This window comes from Crinia signifera, chromosome 1, assembly GCF_055691185.1.
Source record: "Crinia signifera chromosome 1, ASM5569118v1, whole genome shotgun sequence".
Classification (NCBI taxonomy): Eukaryota; Metazoa; Chordata; class Amphibia; order Anura; family Myobatrachidae; genus Crinia; species Crinia signifera.
This window is the reverse complement of record NC_139217.1, coordinates 240,951,365-240,979,269: the sequence shown is the minus strand read 5'-3', so window position 1 is coordinate 240,979,269 and position 27,905 is coordinate 240,951,365. Positions and strand designations below refer to the sequence as shown.

At 41.7% G+C, this 27,905-nt stretch overlaps 1 protein-coding gene across 2 annotated transcripts in view; it reads left to right on the top strand.

Annotated features, from left to right (window-relative positions):
- Positions 1 to 27,905, top strand: part of SSBP4 (single stranded DNA binding protein 4) — a 360,544-nt gene that overhangs the window by 250,523 nt on the left and 82,116 nt on the right. Inside the window, exon 1 of one of the 2 annotated variants that reach the window (XM_083179460.1) lies at positions 22,986 to 23,122. The exons of the other annotated variant lie outside the window; for it this stretch is intronic. The gene's annotated coding sequence lies outside the window, so the exon portion shown is untranslated. Of the gene's footprint in view, positions 1 to 22,985; positions 23,123 to 27,905 lie in introns of those variants that run through there. 2 annotated transcript variants of the gene reach the window in all.

The following is a 27,905-nucleotide window of genomic DNA, read 5'->3' as shown; positions in this document are numbered from 1 at the left end:
TGGTAGACTGTTCGGTTGGACAGGCATCAACCCTGTTGTCACTAATGAGTGAGTTGTGGGGGAGTAAAACCGCCCCAGATTGGGAATTACCAAATACGAATTGGGTAGCTCTACAAAGTCACTCAATAGTGTCAAAACGACCGATACCATGCAAGTAGTTCAGAAAACAAACCTGGGTATCCATGTCACATTGTTTAATGCCTGCACTGTATAATATTGTGAGTTTTGTATATGTGTGTTGCTGACTTCTAAACCTGTCAAGGACTAAAAAGTATATGGTATTGAAAACTCAGTTGTTCGAAGTTGAATCTGTTTTCCAGTATAACTCTTGATACTGTGCCCTACCTCAAAAATCAAATAAATCAACCAGTTGTCCGTCTCCTTGCCAAAGAGAATTCTTCCCAACCACGAGAACACGAACCTGTATACTTACCATCACTGTAACCTCTGAAAAGAGGCGACCAAGGGATAACTCCCAACCTGGGTACTACAGATGTAAAGATATAAAGGGAAAAAAAAAGGGTTTTCTGAATAATTTGGATAACGGATATTTGGATAAGGTATACTCAACCTGTATTTTTTTCTTAAAGTAAATTGATACTACTTATGGCATCTTATGTAAGACGTAAATGTGGAATGAGTGACTCAATGGGGGTTATTCTGGTGACTCGCAAAGGCAAATTCACTCTCAGATGGACAAAACCATGTGCAGTGCAGGGGTGGGGGGGGGGGCTGATGTAACATGTGCAGAGAGAGTTAGATTTGGGTATTATTTTGTTTCGGTGCAGGGTAAATACTGGCTGCTTTATTTTTACACTGCAATGTAGATATCAGTTTGAAGTACACCCCCACCCAAATCTAACGCTCTCTGCACATTCTACATCTGCCCCACCTGCAGTGCATATGGTTTCATCCATTAATGAATTTGCCTTTGTGAGTGAACCAGAATAACCCAATGTCAGGACCAGATAATTGATGGGGTGAAAATGACTGCAATCCCAGGCCTTACAGAGCTACCATCAATATTCCAGGTTATTGCACGTGAATGTGCAGCAACCCTGGTAGTTGTGCAGCATGAAAGCATCTAGGTGAAATAATGATGCAGTGTGAACAGTTAAACTGAGTCACACTACACTACACTGTCACCCGTTCACACCATAGGAAGATTAGGTACCTGGGGATGATCTCCAAGCACCAGCTCGGGATCTATCAGTAGTGATGTCATTATCTCGGCAACAAGCCAGGTCAGGCTGCCAGTCTAAAAGGGGTCTCAGTCGGTCACACCCAGGATGTACTCATGTAGAAATTTGCAGGTGCATCTCGGCATAGCGGTCCAAAGGGGTATTTCTGCAACTGACAGATTTTTTTTGCATCTTTAAAAATAACTTTATTGGCCCTTTTACCTACTAGATAATAATATTGTACAGTAAAGCAGTGAATTGCAGTAAATAATCTGGTCATACAATCTTGAGATAAATGTAAGGCCACTGAGAACCCTAAAAGTGTGTACACACTTGACGATGCGCAAAACAATATGCACAATAATGACTAGTCACAATGACATTTTCGTGCATATAGTCTACTATGTATGCACAGCATCAGCGACATCCTTGGCAGAACATAGTGAGAGCGCATTATAACACTCACCAGCATCGGCCATTCTGTATGCACTTACAGATGCCGCCCCCCTCCCCCGACAGGTCCAGTTGCGCACGACTATGCTGTGTACATATATTGTATAATGTGTACCCAGCATTCCATTCCAGCTACTGTATGTATACCATCAGACATATATAAAGTTTTCAAGATCAAATGCAGGAGTGTTGCTACTTTTATATGGCCTAAAACTTTGAGTGCTGATTTACCAGCATGATTGTTGACATGCCAATCAACAGGCAGAGGGACAAAACAAATGTAGATAGGAGAGAAAATGTTCTGAAGGTGTTGAAAGACAGATTAAAGGTTTAACTTTGCCAGCATTTCAAGATATCAGAAGTCTCTTTAGCTATTCAGACAGGATCCATTCCAAGAGTATGTGCCTTTGGGCAAACAAAAACAGCTAGCAGTGATGTTTTCACTTTTTATTTTACAATCCTTTTCACTACTTACTATGCTGGGACCAAGAAATATGATGTCTGTTAAATACTTGCCATTTTCCAGCCAGCCAAAGAAGTCAACTTTAGATTAGGTAAACGTTTTCTCATCCGTACCTGAATTAGCCCTTTGTGATTTTTATTTTATTTTATGATAGACCATCTTTTGTGTGAATTGTATTTTTACTGAAACATTATGTTTGTTTTGCTTTATAATGTTGCCTACATCTAAAACCTAGAACAATCACACCTTTACAATGTAAAATCAAATACAGAGACCATTCAATAGAAACATGTGTGTAATGCCTGGTTACAACGCCAATATTGTAATAATGAGATTGCATAACGATTGCTCTTGTGAAATATTTCTATCTTGTAGAAGTATCGGTCATTTTTTTATCTTTTCATTATCTTAAATTTATTTTTAAATCCATCTCTCCTGAAGATTTTCGCACTTGCCCACTGTTGATATTTGATTTCACATTAACCATGTTGTTTAGACCTTGTCCTCATACTGGAATGCTGTTTCTTTCAACATCTGTATCCAAAAACATCAGGTTAAGACTTGATTTGGTTGCAGCTTGGGCCTGCCTGCTGTCTCTGTGTTATTACAATGAAAAGCTGGGTTTCTCTTTCCTACTTAGTTTGCTCTGCTACTGTATATACTATTTGTTAATACTACTGTATATGGTGGTCAGAAATTTCTGAAACACTGTATGCTACTACCACATGAATAGATGGGCACAGAAAGCTCGAGTTATGTAACTATTGTCAGACTGTGGGTATGAAGGGCCCACCTAGGGAATGCACTGGTAGGTGCCCATGTTTACAGCCTTGGCTAACAAATAAAGAGTGTATGGTCTGGGCTTGTTGATTAACATATATAGTAAATGTTGCTAGTATGTGCATTATAATGTACCAGATTAAGAACAGCAATGCACTGTGGAAATAAAACCTTATATTTTAAGTGCACAGTCTGGAACCTAATTCCCAGAGGAGGAGGTGGGCCCCTAGGCAGTGAGGCCCATCGGGAGTTTTACCTTTAACCTTTTGGGCCATAGGGAACAGTAGAGTCATATGCTTATCTATAATGGCTGAGGACCCATGGGCACTCTCTGCACCCATACATATATGGGATACTGTACATACGGTGACCTCCCGAAGGAGGGAATTCTGACAGGGGTGAGGTAAGTATACTTAGGCTCCCCTGCCACCCCCCTAACCCACCCTTCTAGCAGCCTAACCCTTCTCAAATGATAGAATGTTGTGCTGCCACCTACAGGACAATGTCTATGTAACCAAATAGGCCTGGCAATAGATGCCCCCTACTTTTCAAAATTAGGTAGGTTTGTATTATTTAATCTGCATTTATCCTATCAATAATAATTGTAATAAAAAAAACATTTATCACTGCAAAATGATCAATGAAATATTGGTTGGACAGCAGAGCAATGTTTTGTAACTCTGGTCTGCAGTGATGATGACAGTGTCATGCGATTTTTATGCTTTGATAAAGCATATCACAAATTCTGATAGAAATTCTAGAAAAAACTAGACATAAATTGGTATTATCCATTTTTTATTTTTAAGGTGCCATACAGTTCCCATAGCTCTGCATGTGGAAATACAGTAACAGAGCAACTGACAATGGTAAAATGGGTCCCATTTTGGTTCACTCATAGTGAACCGAATTCAGCCCCTGCCCCGATGGTCGGGTTTTCACATGCGCATGTGCAAATCTCTGACTGCAAATGGCCTCGGACGGCCATTGAAAATTATGGGTGTTCCCATGGGAATGCGGGCATTACAAAGTCAGCCTTGCGCCCTGTACTCGTCGCGGTGCCCGCAAATATAAGCCAGTCTCCACTGTATTTGCTAAGGCAGGAAACCATCGAATGATTTCTCCTGCTGCGGGCACATGCGAGGGGAAGTGTCTTCATAACACATCCCCTCCCATGACTGTGAGGGGATACGGTGGCGGGGAGTTCAACGCTGTGGCGGTGACTGCAAGCTTTGTAGCTTACTGAGTCAATTAAAATCACCCTCAGTGACAACTGTGATGCAGTACAGTGTAAAAACCAAGGAACTTGTTATTGGGCACACTACAATGGGTGTTAAATATGTGATATGATGTACCAAATTGACATGGGGAGGAGGGGGGGGGATACATACCTCATGTGGTTACTGGTCTTTAAAAAAAAATAGAGATGAACATCTCAGATTTCCCTCTGTTCTACCCACCAAGTTCGAATCTGAAACCAAGGCAAAACAAAATTATACGGGACAGCTCAGATCTCAAGTTGAGAGCTTTCTGGGAAATTAAGTTTTGCCTTGTTTAGAAATCTGAACTTGGCAGGAAGGAATAAGTAAAATATGAGACACTTTCTAATTTCAACTCTATTTTCTTATTACTGTTCAGTAAACACACCTTAGAGCTTCACATTATAATTGTGAAGGAATGTGAGTAATGAACATTCACATTATAAAAATAGGAAATGTCTGGTCATGGTTTACAAACTATAAAGATCTCATAAAACATCAGGACAGTGCTATAACCAAACGTGTGACATTTTTACCTCGTCTTGAGATCCTAGAATAGAGGAATTCTGGTCCTGCCACTTACAGCCATTACCCAATTAAAAGCAAACTGTATTATCAAGCTGAGCCTACTTCAGTCATGATGCAGGAGGATACTTCTGGCAGTCCAGGAGAATGCTCTGACATTTGTATGTCTTCCAGGCATTCAAGAAAAGTAGGTAAGTATGGCTATAAGGATTCAGTACTGAATCCCGGCGGTCAGGATCCCGGCGTTCAGAATCCCGACGCCGGAATCCCAACAGCCGAAATGCCGACAGCCGAAATGCCGACAAGGGGGGGACGTGGATCTCCCCCCCCCCCCACCCCCCTTGCGGGCTCGCTGCGCTCGCCACGCATCGGGCCCGGTGCCTCACTGCGCTCGGCACACTAATTTATTCTCCCTCCAAGGGTGTCGTGGACACCCATGGAGGGAGAATGTGTCGGGATTCCGGCGGTCGGGATTCTGAACGCCGGGATCCCGACCGCCGGGATTTTAACTGCATCCCGGCTATAAGTAGGTACGTAGATGAACCATATTGAATTGATACTCTCCTTGGTGCATCATGGGGAATATCATTGCTGTACAATAATTTGTGAATGATTTCCCCAAAGCAGTTTTCTTGTGATTAGGTGGTAGCTAAGGGATGTGTGGATCATTCAGATCAGTAATTTAATAGCGAGAATTCATATAGAGCAAATACATTTGCTTTTTAAAGTGACTATTCAAATTTTGTGGCAGACCCTTTTGCAGTATGGTGCCCATCCCTTTAGTTGGGACAATATGCCAATGTTTGTTTCAGAGCCAAGCACCAGAGCAACAATTGAATTGCTATGTCAGGTGAAAAGCACCCAAAAACAATTGAAACCCCCCCCCATTGGGTTACAAAGACACATAATTATCTATTACATTGCAAATATTGAAAAGAGATGATTTTATTTATTTATTGTTATTATTTATATACAGTTTCGGTACTTGTTTCCTAGCACGGCGCCCATCGCATACCATACTTAATGGTGTGAGATGCGTGCGATGCGATATTTATGTTAAATTAACAGGAGTGCTTGTACAGTGAAATATCGCATAGTATTGAATGCCAGCAAATGCCATGCGATGCGATATTCATGTTAAATTAACAGGAGTGCTTGTACAATGAAATATCGCATAGCATTGCATGCCAGCAAATGCTATGCGATGCGATTTTTAATTGTACAAGCACCCTTATGGGTGCTTTCAATGTTAAAATACAAATACACCACCATTGGCAACACCACCCCCACTATCAACACCAACCCGAAGCGTGGCGAGCGGCAACGGTACGCTTCCTCCAACCTTTTCATACCCCCACTATCCACATCGGCGTGGAGTCCCGTCCCCCCCCCCCCCGTCCCCCCCCCCCAAATAAACTATATGCACAAAAGTATTTGGACACAACTTTTGGTTAAGGGAAAAAAAAAATATATATATATATATTTTTTTTTTTTTTAAATTAACAGTATAAGAGGATATTCAATCCAGGATCCCAACAATCGGGACCCTGGCCCGTTTTCCGCCTGCTCACCAGTTTGTGAAAACAGCCGTGGATTTTCCATGCTTTGAATACACCTTTTTGCAAAGACCCCGGAGTGCCAGTCTTTCTTTTCCTCTGTGTGTGTGTATATATATATATATATACATACATACATACATACATGAATTCCAATATTTCAATCAGACCCATTGCCAAAGGTGTATAACATCAGGCACTTAGTCATAAACTCACCATCGGGTATCCTCCCGGTTTACACCTTGTCTGTTGACAAACCTAAACACAACCTTAACTCTAAACTTAAATAACTTAACCTAAAATAAGACACGGACACAAAGTGCTGGCGTTTCAAAAGAATGCCAAATTTATTTTGACAACTAAAACTATGACTATAAAATGGTGGCGGCACTAAAGAACGGTCACTATAGGAAAGGTGGGGTTAAAGATCACTATGCATACATACATCGCTGGTGATCACTCTCCCTGGTCAGCCACCCGGCCTGGTGGTGACGGCCACCCCCCGGACAAAAGCATGGCCCATGACAATCGATGTCGAGGGAGAGTGCACCCCACTACCTACACACACACAGAGTTCTTAAAGAATGACCGTTCTTTACCGCCGCCGGAGAAGAAGAGAAAGAGGGCAGGGTGGGTGGGGCTTCTTCAGACAGAGAGTCTATCACTATAACTCGTGATCCCTTCCTACCCTGTCTAGAACCCTCCCCCTGCTCTGATAGGCCTTGTGCCCATCCTCATTAACATACATGTGACCAACAGCACTGTGTAACCTGTGAAGAACCCTCAGTGGTTTATGCCCCTTCAGGCTTAATCAGCCCTCTGTGTTTCTTTCATTCTTTATTTGCAAACATTTCTGATACAAAAAAAAATGTTCTACTGTGCTCAGGGACTTCAAGCATGGTACTGTGATAAATATGCCACTGTAAGTGATTTTGGGCCTAATTCACACCTTAACCCATTCAAATGGACAAAACCATGTGCACTGGAGGTGAGGCAAATGTAATGTGCAGAGAGAGAGAGAGAGAATTAGATTTGGGTGAGTTATTTTGTTTCTGTGCAGGGTAAATACTGGCTGCATTATTTTTACATTGCAATTTAGATTTCAACTCTCTCTGCACATGTTACATCTGCCTCACATGCAGTGCACATGGTTTTGCCCATTTTGAGAACAAATTTGTACTGTGATCAGATCTGAATAAGGGCCATGGTGTGTAAAATTTGCCAATGCTTTGCCAATTCCATAGCTGAAGAGTTCCAAAATTCCACTGGCATTAATAGGAGGACCAAAAGTGTGCAGTGAAAGCTTAATGGAATGGGTCTGCACATGGCTGAGCAGCTGCATGCCAGCCTCACACCACCAAGTACAATGCCAACAGACGCATGGAGTAATGTAAAGCACACCTACAACTGGACTGTGGAGCAGTGACACGTCTTCTGTGGAGTGATGAATCGCGGTTTTCTGGCATTCAGATGGGCAAGTCTGAGTTTGGTGGATGCTTGGAGAACATTACTGCCTGACTGGATTATGCCACCTGTGAAGTTTGTTGTATGGGGATAATTGTATGAGGCTGTGCCCCTTACCTACAGTGAAGGGGAATCTTAATGCTTCAGCATACCAAGACATTTTAAACAATGCTCTGCTTCCAACTTTGTCACAACAGTTTGGGGAATGCCCTTTTCTATTCCAACATCACTGTGCCCCAGTACGCAAAGCATGGACTTAAAGACATAGGGAGTTATTCAAACCTGATCGCACGGCTGTGATTTTGCAGGCTGGTTGATTTATTGATTGACTGATCATGCATACAGATCATAGAGCACATGTCTGAGGCCATTCTGCATTAACAATTTGCTAATTTATTTTGCTGGCTGTATGCATGTTGATTGACAGAAAGCCAGCATTTGTGGGTGTCACCCAGCTGTTTTCTAGGAGCTTCATGGGAAATGCAGGCGTTTGAGGGGAGAGTATGTGACATCAGCTCAGACCCCGATTCGACTGCTTCTATTGCAGCAGCCAAGTCCTGGGCTAATGTAAAAAACAACAAGAGTTGGAAACGTATCCGCGCCTCAAGACTGCAGCAACAACTTTACCCTATGGGATTACCAATCCCAAAAAGTACATATATTAGCAAAGAATAGGCAAATTCAGATGCGCTGTCTTATTCTAACAGACAATAGTATATGAGTATCCTCCAGTTATTCATATGTTTCCCCAATCTTTCATTCTACGTCCACCAATAAGTACAGCAGGAAATGGGGTGAATTCTTCAATGGCCAAATCTCCATACTTGGTTCTCCAACCAATACAACTGACCTTTTAATAAGGCCCTATAGGCACGTAAAGGTGTCTTTATCCCTCCTCAAAATTCTTGTCCTCCCCAAAAGGTTAGGACCTCATCTGCAAATGCCTATTCTTTGCTAATAGAAGTCCTGGGCTAAGTACAGACTGCACACACTGGAAAAATCATTTGATGGTTGGCGGCTTGCTAATGGATTTTCAGCTATATGCCAATCCAGCTACTTTTTTCAAGCCGTGCTAAGCAATTTGCAAAAAAAACACACAAAGTGGCCCACATAGTAGTACAGTGGCCTCCACAATAGTACAAACACATTGACATCCCCCCCAGTAATTCCACACTTTGCCCACTCCCCCAGTAATTCCACACAAATCACCAGCTGATATAAATGGAGTAGCATGGAGCAGCAACATGGAGGTCAAGCACGGAGAAGCAACATGGAAGTCCAACACAGGAGAGCTGTGGGCAAGCGGCTGAGCTCTCCATGCGGGTAAGCAACGTGGCGTGCGTGACCTGTTAGTCACCACAGGACACAGAGCTGGCTACTGATAGCAGTGGTAGCCGCGCAGGAATATCAGGCAGGCAGCAGCCATCTCTAAGGGACGGCGGCACCCCGTTGCAACCGCTCACACCATACTAGTGCGCCGCGGCACAGCGGTTGAAAAACGCTGCACAAGACGTTGAGTTTTAACATTTTCACTGCACAGGTTTGTGCCAGGTAACAGATGTCATCTCTTCAACACATGCGTCACATAGATGAGACATATCATGTAACTTCAGTTCATCTGCTGTCTTCAAACTGGAAGGTCACTTACTTTATCTCCTGCCTGGCTTTGGAGAAGTTTAAGAGGGGGCATTTAAACCAGAAAACATACTAATCTGTTTTTGTTATCTTAAAGCCACAAAGACTGTGCTGTGACCTACTAAAAGGATGTCAAAAGCCAGATCATAGAATAATTTGTCAGAGCTCCTATAAATATGGGTCACAACAGTTGTATCTAATACAGTTAACCCCTGGTCACCATTTGCATTACATTTTCAGAAGTTACTTTCTTTATTCCATAAACCAAGGTACTACGATACTGTAAGATAATCACTTCATTCTGTATATTGTGCAATGTTGCTGATGTAGCTACAGTATTAACACTCTACATACAGAAGAGTACATTTATTGGCACACGTGACATATCCCCTGCAGCAAACATCAGAAGCCAGCATTTCCCAGACATCTCTTAGGCTTTTATTTATGGGGTTGATGAGAGTTGGTTTAGGCTGCACTGCAGTCACATGTAAGTATATAGAGGCACATTGTGAAATATAGAACTACCCTAGATGAATATCACAGCTGTTAAGATGACCCATTTTATCCATGAGCCACTTGTTTGCTCCAGTACTTACGGCAGACTTTCTTACTGTCAAACTCACAATTCATTAAGTGATGTAAAAAGCCTTTAGTATCAATTAATTGCGTCCAGGTTAATTTAGTGATACACTAGAATATGTGATAAATGATGTTTCGCCTCAAAAAATTCACCAAATGGAATTCATTGTTCATTTTATCCTTGTATGTCTTATCTCCATGTAGTTCCTAATGGCACTCCATGTGGTACTCCCAACATGGCTGCCTGGTCTGGTGCGCTGAAGATGGACTAGCAAGGATCTCTCCTAGTATTTTGTTTAAGAGCTCCACTTAAACATAAAGGATAGGTTAAGTAGGATCATTTCTGCACCAGCCAATATTACAATATAAATATTGATTCCCCGATATTGACAAATAAATTATAACAATCCCATTATATGCTCCTGGTACTGCCATAGACAATGTCAATAAGCTAACAACAATCAAGAGAGAAAGAATGGAGTTACATTTTTTTTATTTACAAGTTTCAGCATTGCCTGTTCGGTCTAGTGTAGGGTTACACTAGACCGAACAGGCAATGCTGAAACTTGTAAATAAAAATGATGTCAGTGATGGCTGACCTTGACAATCCAGCTGCTGTTGTAGTGCACCTAAAATGGCTACCTCCCCTGGTTCCTTTGTGGGTACTACATACCGCCCAACATGACCCTCTCCAGGAGGGACACAATGCTCTGTTTCTGGACTTCCCTCTGAATGTATGATTGCTATCACCTATTTTAAACAGGTTACTTGGTAAGAAAGGTGTTTCACCACAGGTGATTGCAATCATGAATTAAGAGGGAAGTCCAGAAACAGAGCATTGTGTCCCTCCTGGAGAGGGTCATGTTGGAAGGTATGGTACTATCCCCAAATGGCTGCATGGTCTTTGTATTTTATGCAAAGTTAAATCTCTTATAATGCTCATAGTTTCTGTATGTTAAGCACCTTGAGCCCTATTGGAGAAAGAGCACTATATAAATAAAATTGTTATTATTTACATTAATACAAACTACACTTGTACTTCTTTCCCAATGCATATGCTGGGTCAGACCTGGAATCTTACTCCTGGGCCTGCCCTGGTTCCGATGTCCAGCACTTTCACATTAAACCCGGTGTGCTCATTATACACAGGGCGACTCGGGTTTAACCCTTTTTATAGCTTGGGTTGAATTGCCGGGTTGGTGATCCCAGGTTATAAGGTTTGGTGCTTTCACACCGCACCTTGACCTGGCAACAAACCGAGTTTAAGGTGCTGTGTGAAAGGGGTATAAGTACATTCAGCCACTGCACTTGCCATGGATTTTTGGCACAGATCATCCCATCCCATACTATACTCACGAGACCAGGGTACTTTGTTTGTCCCAGAGACAAATACATTTGCTTCCTTTAGTGGGAACACAGGAGATGGGGCCAACATTTAAACACAGACTCTTCCATGAATATATACGGCTTACCTTATCTTACACAGAGCAGAGAACATCAAAACCATATTAAACCATAGTTACCTACCCTCCTGAATTCTGCAGGAGACTCCCTGAAATAACAGCATGCCTCCCTCTCTCACTCATTAGTCTAGCAATCTAGCTCATTTCACCTAGCCCACATTACACTGTTACATCATAGTAACCTACCCTCCTGCATTCTACAAGAGACTCCCTGACATAGCAGCAATCTCCCTCTCTCCCTCATTAGTCTAGCAATCTTCCTCATTTCACCTAGCCCACATTATACTGTTAAATTTTTTGGGATAAAAGAAATATAGATAGATATACTGTACATTTATATTGAATCATCAGCACCATTTCCCAGCACTTTACCAAATATAGTACAGTAGCTCTAACTAACTGCTTTGGGGCTCATCTACATTTGGATATAAGTCATTTTACAAGATTCCTCTCAGATGTAGCAGCACACACCCTCACTTCTACTGTAGGTCCACATTCCCAATCTCTTTTCACAATCTCTCCATATATGGAACTAGACACGCCCTTTGGGTGGAGCATGACACGCCCCCTCAATGGGGCACTGTGCAAAATTGTACTACAAATTATAATCTCCCTGAAACTAGTTTTCAAAAGTAGGCAAGTATGTATTAAACCCAATAACCAAAAACAGCAATGTTCAGTATTTTACATACTAGTACGTTTCTATTCTGCAAGTGCTTTCTACCTATATGTAAGTGTTTTGCCTACTCATGTTCCTGTTGTGAATTGCTAATTAGTCCCATTAATTCCTTTCAATTAATCGCTCGTTAGCTACCAGAGCGGACACAGCAGGCTATATGGGAAATGCTTAGGGAATGTTGGTGTGTGACACAGTCCTGTGCTCTGTAATGATGAAGAGACAGGGGCAAAAAAATAAAATAATCAAAATTAATTAACCTGTTTGATGCCACAGGGCTGTTTGCAAACTCTGCTAATTCTGACAAAGGGGTGTGTTTAAAGAATATCTGCAGGTAATGCATGAAAGTCTTTGCATGAAAAAGATGTATAAAACTCATGTAAAAGTTTTTATTTTATACAACTGAGGTAGAAGTTCAGGGGAAAGACCCATTCTCACCAATACAGCTGCAGCAAGCAATTGCCACACAATAGAGCAGCAATGTGCTATCCTGACTTCCCCCCATTTCTCGAAGTATGGAAGTAAGTGATCACAATACTGTAGGTAGCCTGTCCCTGCTTGTAATATAATACTATGTTAGTATGATACTGTATACTATACTATTATAATACAACAATAATATTACTACTACAACAACTTAAAAGGCTAATTCCACTGGATCTAAAGGGGCATACACATGGGGTGATTTTAAGCATGGATCGCTCCTTGCATATGGCCCTGGGAGATGGCATGCACTGTCTATCCTGCTAGATTGCGGGGTTTTGCCTATAAACTAATGTCATCTTACTGTACTTCTTGTGGCTAAAGCTCTTCACAAATGCTTCATACTGGGTGATGTGATAAAATTGCAAATAATCCTATTGTTGAGCTGACTGGGACCAGAAAATTGCCCTGGCGTTTTGAGCACACAGGCCCACCCGCAGTAGGCGGGACCCTTGTGCGGCTAAGCCGCGTGGCCTCATGGAAAGGAGGCGTGGCATCACACTGCCCATTACACATTATGGAACACACCGTAATGCCCATTTCACAAAATGCTGCACACCGTAATGCCCATTTCACAAAATGCTGCACAACGTAATGCCCATTTCACAAAATGCTGCACATCATAATGCCCATTTCACAAAATGCTGCACACCGTAATGCCCATTTCACAAAATGCTACACAAGGTACCCTGCACACATTCAACCTCTGCCTCGGCTGTATTTAACTACTGGGGTGAGAAATCATTTACCACATATTAATAAAGGGGATGAAAACGGGGGGATTTGAGTACTAATAAAAGGCTTTGCTACAATAACAATGCTGCAACAGCATAGACAGGACTCCAGCACTCAGCATTAAAGGCCCAGTCCACTAACTGCATGTCCTGCGGTCAGTGGATGGGGCTTCTAATGCTGAGCGCTGGAGTCCCGTCCATGCTGCTGCTGCTCTTACATGTAAAATTACCGGCACTTCCACCTACACGCTCCAGGCTTCCTCTCTTCCCGCTCCCCCACATGTCCATCTTCTGAGTGCTGGCTCCTCTTGGTGGCGCTGCTGCTGCTTCGCCACCAAATCATCACCCCACTGGTGCCACCGGATATAGAAGGTCCTAGGGCCGGGACGTCAGGGGTCACTCCAGATGGGGAGGAGAGGAAGGCAGCTTCCGCCTCGAGGGGAAGGGGGTGGACCGCGGCCATGCGGCAGCACACACAGAGCAGCCGCTGCTACCCTGGCTGAACTATCACAAAATCAGCCCACAAGGCCATCGGCCCTTCCAGCATTTGCCAGAAGTGCCAGATGACCAGTCCAGCCCTGACCTGAACTGTTCATTTCTTCCTACAAATAAGTGATTATAGATTGGCATATCTATAATGGGAGCATACTGGCCCCTTAGTCCTATACCACACACCTTGCATCCATATAATCATACTTTCCTTTCTGGAACTATGTTCTCAAAGTTCTGCGCATGTGTACTCATCATGACACAAAATCAGGGTCTACAGTGGTGCCAGAGAGGAGGGGTCCTAAATGAAGCATGCATGCGGGCCCTCTCCTATCTTAAGCCTTTGCGTACCAATGTTGCTGTGAGAGATGTAAAAAATATCTGCTAAAAATGCCAGGGCCATAGTCGACGTATATGAATCACTTGCCGGCAAATTATCTGAAGCCAATTAATTACAAAATTGAGTTAAGTATTGCACCCAAAAAAAAAACACAGTCGCTGTGAGCGAGGCTGGCATTTTTTTTACCAGAAATTTTCTACATCTCTCAGAGCAGTGTTGGCACTCACTGGCAAAGTAGATAACGTGTAGGCTACAAAATTGCTTTTTGATAGCAATGTAGAACAAACCTCAGGTATTAGCCACAATCAAATGCTGTCTTCCATCACAAATATCAGTGGAACTGAACATTTTCTTTAGTAGATTTGTAAAATTCATGCATTGGAATCTTTACAGTTGTTTTAAGAAAAATATTTCAGGAAACAATATGTTTGTAAGTTAGATGCTAATTCACCAATATTGTTTATTTCCATCTTGAATTGATACTTTTTTTTTTTAGCTTTTCCTATTGGCCATCTGTAATTTATATTTCTGATTTGTCTACTAATTCCAAAGAATTAACTGTGAACTTTCTATGTCTCAAAAATGCACTTTACACCAAATATCACCAATAGTAACATTTGTAATTCATCTGCTACTGAGCAGTTTCTGGGACATTACATCTTCAAAACTGCTGTGCTCACAGCCTTAAGGTGCCCATACATAGGTCCAAATTGTCTGAGGCACAAGTCGGACCGCTTTCCCTTGAACTTCTCCAGTAGCTCCCAAGGAGGGCTCCATCCGACTTGGCACTTGATGTGACATTTTTTTACATGTGATGTATCGCATGTAAAAGAACTCCCAGGAGCTGCTGGGAGAGTTCTAGGGAAATGGATGCAATATACTGTGGTGGCAAAAAAACACAATGTGCTGCTGATGTTCTGATTTCGATATATCTTATGTGCTGCACATAAGATCTCAAGGATCTGGTCTGATTCACACGGGAACATGCATTGGATCCAATCTGATATCAAACACCTCTGATTTGGGACGATTTCACCCAATATATCGTCCTGATCCATCGAAATCGGGTAAAATCATCTCAAATCGGACCTGTAAATTTCCAAATGATATAGGGCCCAGATATGCATATGGATTTTCAGTCCTTTGGTGGTTGATAAATTTGCATTACTATGTACTTACGGGTATAGTTATAATATGATAAACATCTGACAGGGTGACAGGGCTACACCATATTTATGGTGATAGCTAGAGCCTAACGTGAAATCAGTATTTTCCCCAAAAGGATAAGAATGACTAAAATGATATATATTTTCTAGTTTTTTTCCTATCTTTTAATTACTTATACCCCTTTCCCACTGCTATAAAAACCTGGCCTGTTGCTAGGTCTATCAAAGAGCAAAATAACATGGGTCCATTGACCTGGGAATCCAACATGGGTAGCTATCACAATCTGACCCAGGTAACTCCCACTAAAAGCCCATGGAGAGCCAGCACATAGGTGATTATGTCAGAGTGGGGTGCCAGATGACTCGCCAACAGGATCACGATGGTCAGTATACCGACATTGGAATCCCGACTGTTCATCTGCCTGACAATCATGATTCTGACCAACAGGAGCTCTTCTCCCTCATGGAGGTCAACGACTCCTATAGACATAGAATAGAACCTGAAGCAAGCCACAGAGCCCAGAAGGGGCTTTGCTTCGCTCCCCCCTGTTGAAGTACTGGCAGCCAGACAGCCATACCACACCCTTCAGAGTGAAGACTCCCCACTAACCTGGATCCAGCCTAAATTGTGAACAGGCTTTCAAGCTGCTGTGATAAGGTATTCAATTAGTCGGAACTAGGTTTTGGGGTTTACTAATTAAGGGTATTAGGGGTATACTAATTAAATTTCCTGGAAAGTAGTACTAGAAGCCCACGTCCAGGCTTCTGGTTACATTGAGCATGGCTTCCCATAACTTACTAGCAAAGCAGTAAAAGTCTTCTTACCACTGCTGGCCAATATCACAAGGAGCTGAAAACCCCAAAAAGATTGTAACTTCCTACCTATAATAGTAGGAGAAATAGCCCCTCTGGAAAAATAAGACAGGCTAGAGCCTCGTCTGTACACCACTACATGCGACTATAAGTAATGTAACTTCATCATACTGATTGAATATCACAACAATTTATTCACATATTGTATGTAGTTGGTTGTAAACTATCACATGAGGAATATGCATTATGAAAGAGTTATTATAGATCTATATTTTCTCTAAACATCTCATACCTCATTGAATATAAGACTAAACAGAGCTATACACATATTTATGCAGTGGCACAAGAATATGCTGCTTCTCCTTACCAACAGTTCATTTAAAAGATTTTTTTGCTGTCTTTAATCACCTTTTCTCTCTGTGTTTTATTAATTCCCACAAACTATATAGTGGGTGATTGACGGGCGGCAGGCTTGAACGGAGCGTTCAGAAAAGCCAGCCGGGGCCATGGTCTCCATAGCAACCAGTGGTGTGAAGCGGGCGAGCCGTTCTGCAAACGAGTCTCTAGACACGGATTAACCCCTCAAGCACTTATTCCTTTCTGTCCTCAGAGAATATTGCTATCCCTTTTCTCAAACACTAACATTACCTCAAAATAATCATAATGACAATCTGTATTCAGTAAATTGCCATCATTATATCCTATGCTTTGCACTAAATTGGTGCCCCAACAACTTAGAATTTAATTTTGAACTAAAGTTAAAACTATATGTAGACACTTCAGAGAAAAATCAGTTATTGATAACTTCTCAGCCATCTGTTGTTATGATTGGTATATTTTTTTTAATAAGACTATTATACCCCTTTCACATCGCACTTTTAAAACGGTATATTGCCGTTTTTTTCCCTTTTTAAAACGTTTAAGGCTGCACTGTGAATGCACCACAGCCGATTTACCGTTTCAATTTAACTGGCATTTCGAACCGTGTAAAAAGCAGAGTCCTACACGGTTCATTGCCGTTTTTTCTGCAATGTGAATGTGTACAGTTTCACTGAAACGGTATTTCAGGCAAAGAATAGAGCTACAGAGCACTGATAGGCTGTCCCCTGCGTGGTACTTGACACTCACGGTCGGTAAGAGAATGTCAGTCAGGTTACTGTAGATACGGCATTAGCTTAAAAAGTGATTACACACTAAATACAAATATAAAGTATAATATGTTATAATAAAATTAACAGATGTGCACAATTGTGCCGGTTTCAGTCATCTACAGCTGGCGCAAGTGACGCTGCGTTACGGGTATAGCCGCATAACAATGTCTTTGTTTTCCCATATTAAAGATGGTCGCTTCGACTCTCTATAGCGTTGTCGTTGACAACCAATTACATTTCTGAGGAAGAGACACGGGGTGTCTATCCCGGAAGTTCAGTAATATTGGCATCGTCGGGGAAAGTCGACTCACAGTCTCTGGTCACGGTGTTGGTTGGTGTCGTTCGTTCCTCCTGAAGCCCGTCTCCCGGTCACGTCGCATCCTCAGGCCCGATCCCCGCCCGTCTCCGTGTGCGCCCCCTACCTGAGCAAACCTATGAGTGTTTCACTGGTTGTCATCCGGCTGGAGCTTGCGGAGCACTCTCCCCTACCATTGGGCTTCCAATACCGTGCCGGTAAGCACACAAAGCCCCAACATACCGCTGATGGCAGCTATGCATCATATCACCAGTGTTATGCCTTGCCATAGCGCACTTGTAACCTGCATTTAAAACGGCCACTATTAAGGCTCTGACCCGTTTTAATTACCGGTTTAAAATACCGGTTTTTAAAACGGGTCTGCGATGTGAAAGTGGTATTATTTGAAAATGAGGTTTAGCATGAAGATCCTTGCTGCTTTTGGAAAATGAAGACTCAGTGGGAGATATGTATATGGAAGCATTAAGATGCGAATAGTATTCCTGCATAACACTGAAAGTGAAATTATGTGTGAAAGAATATACTGTGTATGGAGTACTGGCCGGACCCGGGCAAGACCCCGGAATGGGGGAGTGTCTTGTCCGGGGGGATATCTGTGCCAGCTATTACCAGGGACATGGGGGAGGGGATATTACAGCCTACCTGTGTGTTCCGGATCATTCAGTTTTTTTGCTACAGGCTTTATTATCTCCCTCCCTCTCTACATGCCCAGACCATATAGGCAGTGCCCCCCTCCCACAGTTTTTACCCATACCCATCCTGGCCTCCACTACAATATAAAAATGATTGCATAGTGGTACTTGAACAATGATAGGCCAGGCAGATGTAGTGGCTAACTTTTCAATGTTCTATTTACTGTCACATTTTTATCGGGGGTTTACTACCGATTTATATACTAATTGACTTTGTCTACAAAATTTGGAGAGGCATGCACATAGCAGGTTCAGGACTGTCATTCCGGACTGTTATATTGTGTAGTCACGTACTTCAGACACCCCAGATGGTTAATTGCTGTTGATTAAAGCCTATTTTATAGCAGAGATGCCAATATAGATAAGTATATAGCAGGGTTGCCTACTTTTAAAGTCTCCTCTCCATGAGAACCCAGTCAATAGCACTTTGGGGGTGGGGCCTGATGTAGATGTCATCAAGCCCCGCCCCAAGTATGGCAAATCCTGCAATTTGCGGGTCTTTGAGGAGGGGCTGCCCCATCCCCCAAACAGTCATGAATTGCTGTAATTTACTGTTGTGGCAAGGGAGATTTGGGGGGTGCCACCGGTATCCGGGAGGGTTGCCCAAGTTTCCGGGGGGGGGGGGGGGGGCGCGGGAGGGGGACCCGATTTTTGGGAGCCTACTGGCCGTTCCGGGAGGGTAGGCAACCCTGGTATATAGTTCACACACACACGCACCTTTCTACCTAAACTTAGAGTATATATCCTCTTAGGGAAACGTTCTCCCTGATGTCAAGGTGGCAGCTTATCCCACAGTTCACATAGATAGATCCTGTAGAGTCCTTCCTAGTCCAAAATATTAATTAGACTGCAACAAATTGATCCAAAACATTTCCAAGTTCACACATACGGTTAGGTAAGGCAAAAACAGTACCTTAATATAATCCTTATAATACCTCAAACTGCTTCCTCAAATTCAAATTCTGACCTCTAGAAACATTTCCTGGCTAAGTGCAAATAACAGCATATGTTTTAAAACATATTTATCACTCACACACAGCTTATCTTAGTGACCAGAACAGAGCTGCAAATCAAGATGGAATCCTCCAACAGTAGAACACCTCAATGTTTTGTCAAATTGGTTATTGTGGACTTCATCAGGAGCCAGTGTATTTCATATTACAATGTAACCGATTATTTATATATATATATGTTACTCTCCTGATGAAGTCCAGCCGTTTTTACAGGCAGTAAGCGACGAAACGCGTTGAGAGCGGTCTGTGTTCTACTACAGTACCTTCATGTAAGCTATTTTTCTTGTTTTATGTTCACTTCATTCACCTTTTAAAAAATAAACTCCTTTTGAATTATAATTGGAGTTTCTTCCTTATATATATTTATCACGTGGCACTGATGCACTTTGGACCCTGTATGAACAAATGGGACAATACTGCTGAGAGGCTGAATTATCTTCCGGGCAAACATCCTGGTAATCCCAAGAACAGGAGTTCCTAAAACATCACATATTGATGAGCACTTTATTATTATCCTCACGGTACGCTTAATTATTTGTTCACCTAAAACTTGGTGACCCTGATATCACACTAGAGAGCGCTGTTTCTCGCCCCCCTTCTTTTCCAGTTCACATTTGAGACGTCACAACAAACGTTTTACGGAGAAACTTAGCAGCCACCTGTACACAGGACTGTGGTACTCGAAGAAGACACTTCGCAACAAATCCTTATTGGACTTTTTATAAATCAGAACATTTTTTGGGTAGACGCGCTATACAGTACCCCCCTTTATCTATATATATATATATATATATATATATATATATATATATATATATATAGCAGAAAAGGAAGATCCGGCACTCCACTCGCAATATTCATGCAACTTGCTCCGGTGCCATCCCTGAACCAAAGGTACATCAGATAGGAGACAGGCAAGGGCGTCACTCGGAGACTTGTTTCTTATTGAAAGAATTTCTTTATTGCTTAGGTGAAACCGACACCAGTGTTTCGAGCGTGTAGCTCGTCCTCAGGGTATATATATATATATATATAATGCAAATGTCGGCGTCACTCCGGTCTGTGAAATAGCTTTTGCAGAAATAATCGAGTCGTGCGACTTTTTGAATGCAACGTTTCAACTCCTTTATTGGAGTTTTTGTAAGGGGGCTTGACAAAACCTCCAATAAAGGAGTTGAAACATTGCATACAAAAAGTCGACAGAAGTCAGATGACAGAAGAATTACTTTCCTGGTGAAGAAAAACCCTTTCACAACAGTTGGTCAGATCAAGAGCCTCAAAGACAGTAAGACCAGATTAGAGTGTGCCAAACAACATCTAAAAACCCTTTACAGTTCTGGAACAACATATTATGGACAGATGAGACAAAGATCAACTTGTATCAGTGTGATGGGACAAGAAGAGTATGGAGAAGGAAAGGAACTGCTCATGATCCAAAACATACCACCTCATCAGTGATGCATGGTGGTCATAGTGTCATGGCATGGGCATGTACGGCTGCCAATGGAACTGGTTCCCTTTTATTTATTTATAATGTGACTGCTGACAAAAGTAGCAGGATGAATTATGAAGTGTTTTGGGCAATATTATCTGCTTATATCCAGTCAAATGCTTCATTGGACGGCTCTTCACAGTGCAGATGGACAATGACCCGAAGCATACTGCAAAAGCAACCAAAGAGTTTTTTAAGGCAAATAAGTAGAATGTTATGCAATGGCCTAGTCAATCACCTGACCTGAATCCGATTGAGCATTTATTTCACTTGATGAAGACAAAACTGAAGGGAAAATGCACGAAGTACAAGCAGGAACTGAAGACATTTGCAGTAGCGGCCTGGCAGAGCATCACCAGGGATGAAACTCAGCGTCTAGTGATGTCAATGCATTACAGACTTCAGGCTGTAACTGACTGCAAAAGATTTGCAACAAAGTATTAAAAAGTGAAAGTTTTATTTAGTTTGTCAATTTACTCCCTTAAAAAGTGGGAGGCACATATAGAAACTGTTGTAATTCCTACACCATTCACCTTACTTGGATGTAAATACCCTCAAATTAAAGCTGAAAGCCTGCAGTTAATGCACATCTTGTCTGGTTTATTTCAAATCCATTGTGGAGTTTGTATAGAGTCCAAAATATGAGAATTGTGAGAATTATATATATATATATATATATATATAGATAGATAGATATATTTATATATATATATATATATATATATATATAGATATCTATATTTATGAAATCATTGATACCAAAGTCTAAATTCCCTAGAAACACACTAATGTGTGCTGAATATATCTGTAGGTGTTTGTGTAATACATTTGTATATATATATATATATATATATATAAATTCCGTAGTTCCGCACTCCCAGCCAACAATGTAACAAATTGCGGTGCTCCTTTAAGGTGACACAATGTGTCCCAATGTATAGCAGGGTTGGATATTCCAATAAGGGCACTCACCAGTAAATCATAACAGGTTTATTCAGGGTACATTACCAAACAGGCATAGTAGTCTACGTTTCGGCCACCAGGTGGCCTTTCTCAAGACAGGTCAGCTCAGACGTCCACACAGTACAAGAGTCAGGATCCTGTTATGATTTACTGGTGAGTGCCCTTATTGGAATATCCAACCCTGCTATATATATATATATATATTACTTTTTTTCTTTTGTAAAAGGAATTCGTTACCTTATGTGTCTAATATCTCTTTCACACTGAAAACCAAGCTGAGTCCAACCTGGGTTATATAACATAGTTCCAAACTGTGTCACAGCTGCTGAAACACCATGTTCACACCAAGTTTCTGACCCAGTTTACTGCCGGGTCGTCCCTTTCAGACTGCATTAGTGTCAGATATGATGGCACTTGGAGAGCTGATCTGCCTCACTGGTCCATTTAGCATGAACCTGGTCCAATAACCTAGACCAAGCTGGTCAGTTTTGTTCCAGGTCATCTAGTTTGGTCCCAGGTCATTCCAAGGGTTGAAGTCCCACGACACATGACCTTGGTTGACCCTTTCACCTTAGCCAGGACCTGGGTTGCACCGACATTATCTTAGGTCACAAGCTTGGTAGCAAAGGGGTATAAGTGTTATCACTAAATTATATATTGCTATGCGCTATGTATATTAGCTGTAGACTACAGATCAGAATGAAAACATATTCAAGTTAACAATTTTATTTTTTCAAAAAGGAAAACGTGAAATTCATAGTTACTGAGATGTTTTGTTTGTCTGCTATTACTTTACAGATGTATATTTTTTATGAATAGTAAAAAATGTCTGTTTGCATGTATTGTGAGACAAGTTACTTTTACATCATTGCCATACTCTATCTGTACTGTAGTTGTGATTTGCTTAGGATAGGTTGCAGGTGTCAAGGGAATTCTGTATTTGTGTTCAGTAGAAACAGAACAGGCTGCTGAAGAGATAATCATTGCTTGGTTTCTATCCAAAGCTCTAGAGTTGAGTGCGGAGGAGGCAGCCTGGAGAGTGTGTGGGTGCAGGACACAAAGATACAAAAGACTTTGCAGATAGAAAGACAATAATACATTCTGTTTGTGTGTGTGGTTAACCTTGTATGGTACATGTTTAGCATTGTCTCAGCAGCAAAACGGTGCAGGTCGGGACCCTCCTTCCTCATCACGTCATATCGTTACATTATCTGAGTGCAAGAGTCTGAACAAGTTTAAATCTCTATGGTATATAGCTAGGGTGTCAGAGCTGAGTGAAACTCTGGCTGAGGTCTCATATCCACAATCCTCTAGTGCAGTATGCCTGGAGAACGTAGCAATAGCAGTTGTGAGTTTATGGTGGAAGATTAGTGTTCCCCTTAAAAGTGGGAATCCTCTGGCCTGACATGCCTGGCTGAAGAGGTTGACCCAGGTAAGAGGTGAGTCAATAAAGTGATGATCGCATTTAATCTTTCACGTGTTCTTTGGCCAGGTATATCCTAATGCAGTCTGTCCTGTCAGTTGAATTGACATACATGTTGTGATGTGGCCAGTGCATTCCTATCCCTTTTATTCTGGGTCAGGCTTTATTATAAGGATACAAATTGATACCCCACAGTTGTCGCATTACATATTAGCTGCACTATTTTTTTCCCTTTATTACCAAAAATTTGCTATTTGATGTCCCTTCATTTGGTGTGCTAGTCTTTGTCTTTGTATCATTGTTTATTGATCTATTAGAGAAACCTTATTAATGAATGATCTCATTGCACAATACAATGACTTGGAATATGACCATGTGGCATCGGGCAGGTTTGGGATGAAGTTATTCCAGTTCTGCCAAGTTCAGAAGGTCCAACGATATCACACAAGGGGGATAGATGTGAGGCAATGACAAATATTTAACTTGATAGAAAGTCTGAACATTTGAGATAAACATGACTCTGGTGTTGATGTGTCAAGCAGGGAAAGGAGTGGAGAAATGGACCGTTTCAGTGGACAGTGAAGAAGTTGCCAATAGCAACCAATCCAATTCTTACTGTCTTTTATAGAATGTTTTTGCTGAATGCTACTTTGAAGCTGATTGGTTGCCAATAGCAACCAATCCAATTCTTACTGTCTTTTATAGAATGTTTTTGCTGAATGCTACTTTGAAGCTGATTGGTTGATATGGGCAACTTTTCTAGTGGTCCATTTTTATGCTTGATACAAGTCCCTCTACCATAATTTTAAAAGGGTTCTTAAACTAATATCAAACATTGTATTGGCCATGGGCATATATAGTGACGTGTTGGGAATAAACAATGCTCCCAAAATGGCAATTCTGTTAAGTCCCACTGTGCAAAAGCAGATTTTACCTAGGGCCAATACTATCCACAGGAAATACATACTTCCTTTCTTATTCAGGTGGGGCATCTGTTTATGCATGAAAATATAGAAGTTGTAGTGCATTTAAGTAGAATTGTTAAGATTGCTTTTGCTGCTGAATGAATGCATCGATCTGAGACAGAGAGTAAAAGTATTTCTCAAATAGTTCAGGTCTCCTGGGACATACCTTTGCATTTCTGCTTGTTGGAAGGAAGGAGTGCTTTCTGGAAATAAATAAATAAATATGTAAATTGATTGGGGCTGAAATTCACATATATTGTCTTTTAATTCAATAGTTCATCACAAGTTATCTATAGATCGAGCTAACCATTTGTTTTAGAATGCTTGCTTTAACTAACTGTTTTAGCTTAATAAAGCCACAAGCACATTGGGCAGCCCATGTAGTCTCATTTCAAGGAAAGATGGCCCTGTAACTATATAGTCAGGGAAATGGAAAAAGGGTAACATATACAAGTTTCTAGTTTCAGTACACATTGGACAAAACATATACTTATTTAACGCTGAAAGGACCACTAAACCCATAAGTTGGTATTTTTATATACAGGTTGAGTATCCCTTATCCAAATATACATTATACAAATTATTGCGCAAACCATAGTTTCCAAAATTTACTTTTTGGTAAAAACCTACTGGAGACATCTGTAACTGGCACTACTGGGGAAATGATATGTAACTGGCACTACTGGGGACATCTGTACTAGTACTGGCACTACTGGGGACATCTGTAACTGGCACTACTGGAGACATCTGTAACTGGCACTACTGGGTACATCTGTAACTGGCACTACTGGAGACATCTGTAACTGGCACTACTGGGGACATCTGTGTAACTGGCACTACTGGGGAAATGATATGTAACTGCCACTACTGGGGAAATGATCTGTAACTGGCACTACTGGAGACATCTGTAACTGGCACTACTGGAGACATCTGTAATTGGCACTACTGGGGGCATCTGTAACTGGCACTACTGGGGACATCTGTAACTGGCACTTCTGGGGAAATTATATGTAACTGGCACTAAATATGTGCAAGAAAATTATTGTGTGGCATTCAAATTCAGTGGGTGGGATTGAAAAGAAACTTTGTTTCATGTTTTAAAACCTTGTTTCATGCACAAATAACATATATTTGTGTGTACAGTATTTCATGTTTTTGATGTGCTTATACAACATAAATGCAAGATACCTCATTCAAATATAAAAATATTCCAAAATACAGAATAATCTGTTATCCAAAAGGCTTCTGGTCCTGAGGTTTTTTTATAATGGATATTCAACCTGTATAAACCAAGAAAGTCAATTTGACATTCCACTACCACGGTGTCATGGTGGAATGAAAGCTAGCATACTGTATTAACTAATATATATTTTAATGTTGCAACACAGGAATGGGATATATTTCTGGTATGGTTGAGACTTTTGTGATTTTTTAAAAAAATTGGCAATTTGGAGCGCAGTGTGAAAAATTCACATTTCAGAATTACCAAACAACATTTTGATTATTTTTGGAAATTTCTGTATAGTCACAGAGATCCCATATCTCTAGTGGCTGTAGTTGATGTTTGCATTATAAACTGACGTTCCATTATGTAGAGTACCTCCCAACTTGAGATTTCCATCCTACTATCTGTCTTGAACACCTTGTCCTTGGGCCACAGATTGCGGCCGCAAGGGGGAAGGAGGGAGCGGTCACATACAGCGGTGTGGCTGGATCCTGCAGAACAGGATCCGGCCACTGATGACTGGATTTCTAGTTTTACACAGTGCGGCTGTACATTGTAATGTATTTGATCTTAACTAAATCCAGCAGTCCGGACACCCAGTCCTACCGCAGCTTGTTGTAGGACCCAGAGGCTGCGGCCTCACCTCTAATGTATGGGTGGCCACATACGACCCTGTGTACAGGGTCCATATGGCGCAGTGGGTCCCACTGGATCAGACCCGCTGCTCAGCTATGTGTGGCCCCAGCCTAATACCTCTGGTCAGACACCCACATTCAATGCTTTTCTGTTCTATAGTATTCAGAGTGTGTTATAATGTACGGATTTAATGGAGGCATTTATTAAGTGGCAGGGTATGCAGCTGTGCATTGATTTTTTTATTTATTTATGCAAATGAATATTTAAACAAAACAAGTGGAATTTTTTTGGGGTTCACAAAAAGCGTCTCTTCCCCTTTTTTGTTTCCATATACCATTTAAACTCTAGGGGAGCACCACCAGATATTATGTGTCAGAAATTGCGGTGCTCGTCCGCATCTCGTACCCCCGCATGCTGGTGCGTCCTGTGCTGTCCCCAAACATTCTCCATGGCAAGATGTGGTTGCCCTGGGACCTATTCTGCGTCCCACGCTGATCCCAAGCTGGTCCCACACTGCATGGGTGCCGCCATGACACTTGCAGTCACATGTCAGATTCCTCTAACGATTTCCCTGTGATCTTGTTACTCTTAAATGTGCACTTGATCATGTGATCAAGGTGTGCACAAGTACTTCCTGGGGTTAACTGATGCTGCGACTTGCAGCCAATCACAGACAGGTGTGTGTGTGTGTGTGTGTGTGGGGGGGGGGGTTATAGGTCAAACCTCTGGCACTTCCTCCTTGCCTTGAACAACTTGCCTGATCCAAGTACTTCAAAAAAGTCAGCATTGTAGGCTCCAGGTTCCCTGTCTCAGAGTTACCTGTGAAGTGTACCTGTGTTCTGCTGCTGCTGATGATTATACAAGAGCTCCTTGTTTTACCATTCTTCTGCCACGTTACCCTTCCAGCTACTATCATCCATAGCTTCCAAGAGAAGAAGTCTGAGCTTATCCAGCTTCTGCTAAAACTTATTTAAAAAAAAAAAATAGTAAAAAAAATATGTACCTTATTTTACAGATAAGGTAAAAATTACAGTTCATTATGATGAATAAAACTGTTTGCTTGGCTATTTTCACACCTATTTTGACAAATTCACTTGATACTCAAAGGGTTAAGTGTATGAGTTGTGTCTCATGCTAATATACAGCGTCGCAGAATGCATGTGTCTTTGAACATAAACAAAATTGGGTCTGTTTCTTTACACTAATCTGTAGGTAACCTGCTTTGGCTACTTGATAATCCTGGGAAGGATATATATTTTCTATGTACTGGAAATGCCATAATCTGAGTGTTGCTACTAAAATTACAATACAACCTTTTCCACATACTGTTTCTCAGAAAGGAAAGCTTTCTCCCATCACCCAGAGAAGAAGTTGCTCCCACATATCATTAGCAGTGAGTCTTGGCGTAGACACTCCCTGCCGAAGCAGCGTCTATTGTAACTCCTTGCATGCCTGGCTTTCATTAACAATATTGGAAACAGACCTTGGCAGTGTATTTTCCGCCAGCCATCACTTCAAATAAATCTTCATTTCTGAGCCAAGCAAAGTTTGTCTGCAGCGGGACCATAAAAGTTCAAGGGACAGTATAAAAATGTTTTAAAAAATGTATGTTAACCCTATTGGTGCCTTGTTCTCTGACTATAACTACGCATTTTATGTTCATTGCAAACTGGACTCCTTTTCTCTCCATATATATTTCTGTTATGTGTGCCAGACTTAAGTGTTAGGGGTGTATTCATTGCGGCCGGTGATGGGGTTAAACGGCGGGATTGCCGTAAACAAGCGATCCTCGCCATTTAACCCCGCATGGGCCGCTCACCCTATTCTACATTCTGGGGGAACCCTCGCTGTCAGAGGATGGCGAGGATTCCTTCAAACAGTGAGGCTCGCGGCTAATGCATGAAACCCGCTGCATTAAGCCACGAGTCTCGCCGTTTTAGCGGCCCTACGCGCCATTTCTCCCTCGCTCCAAA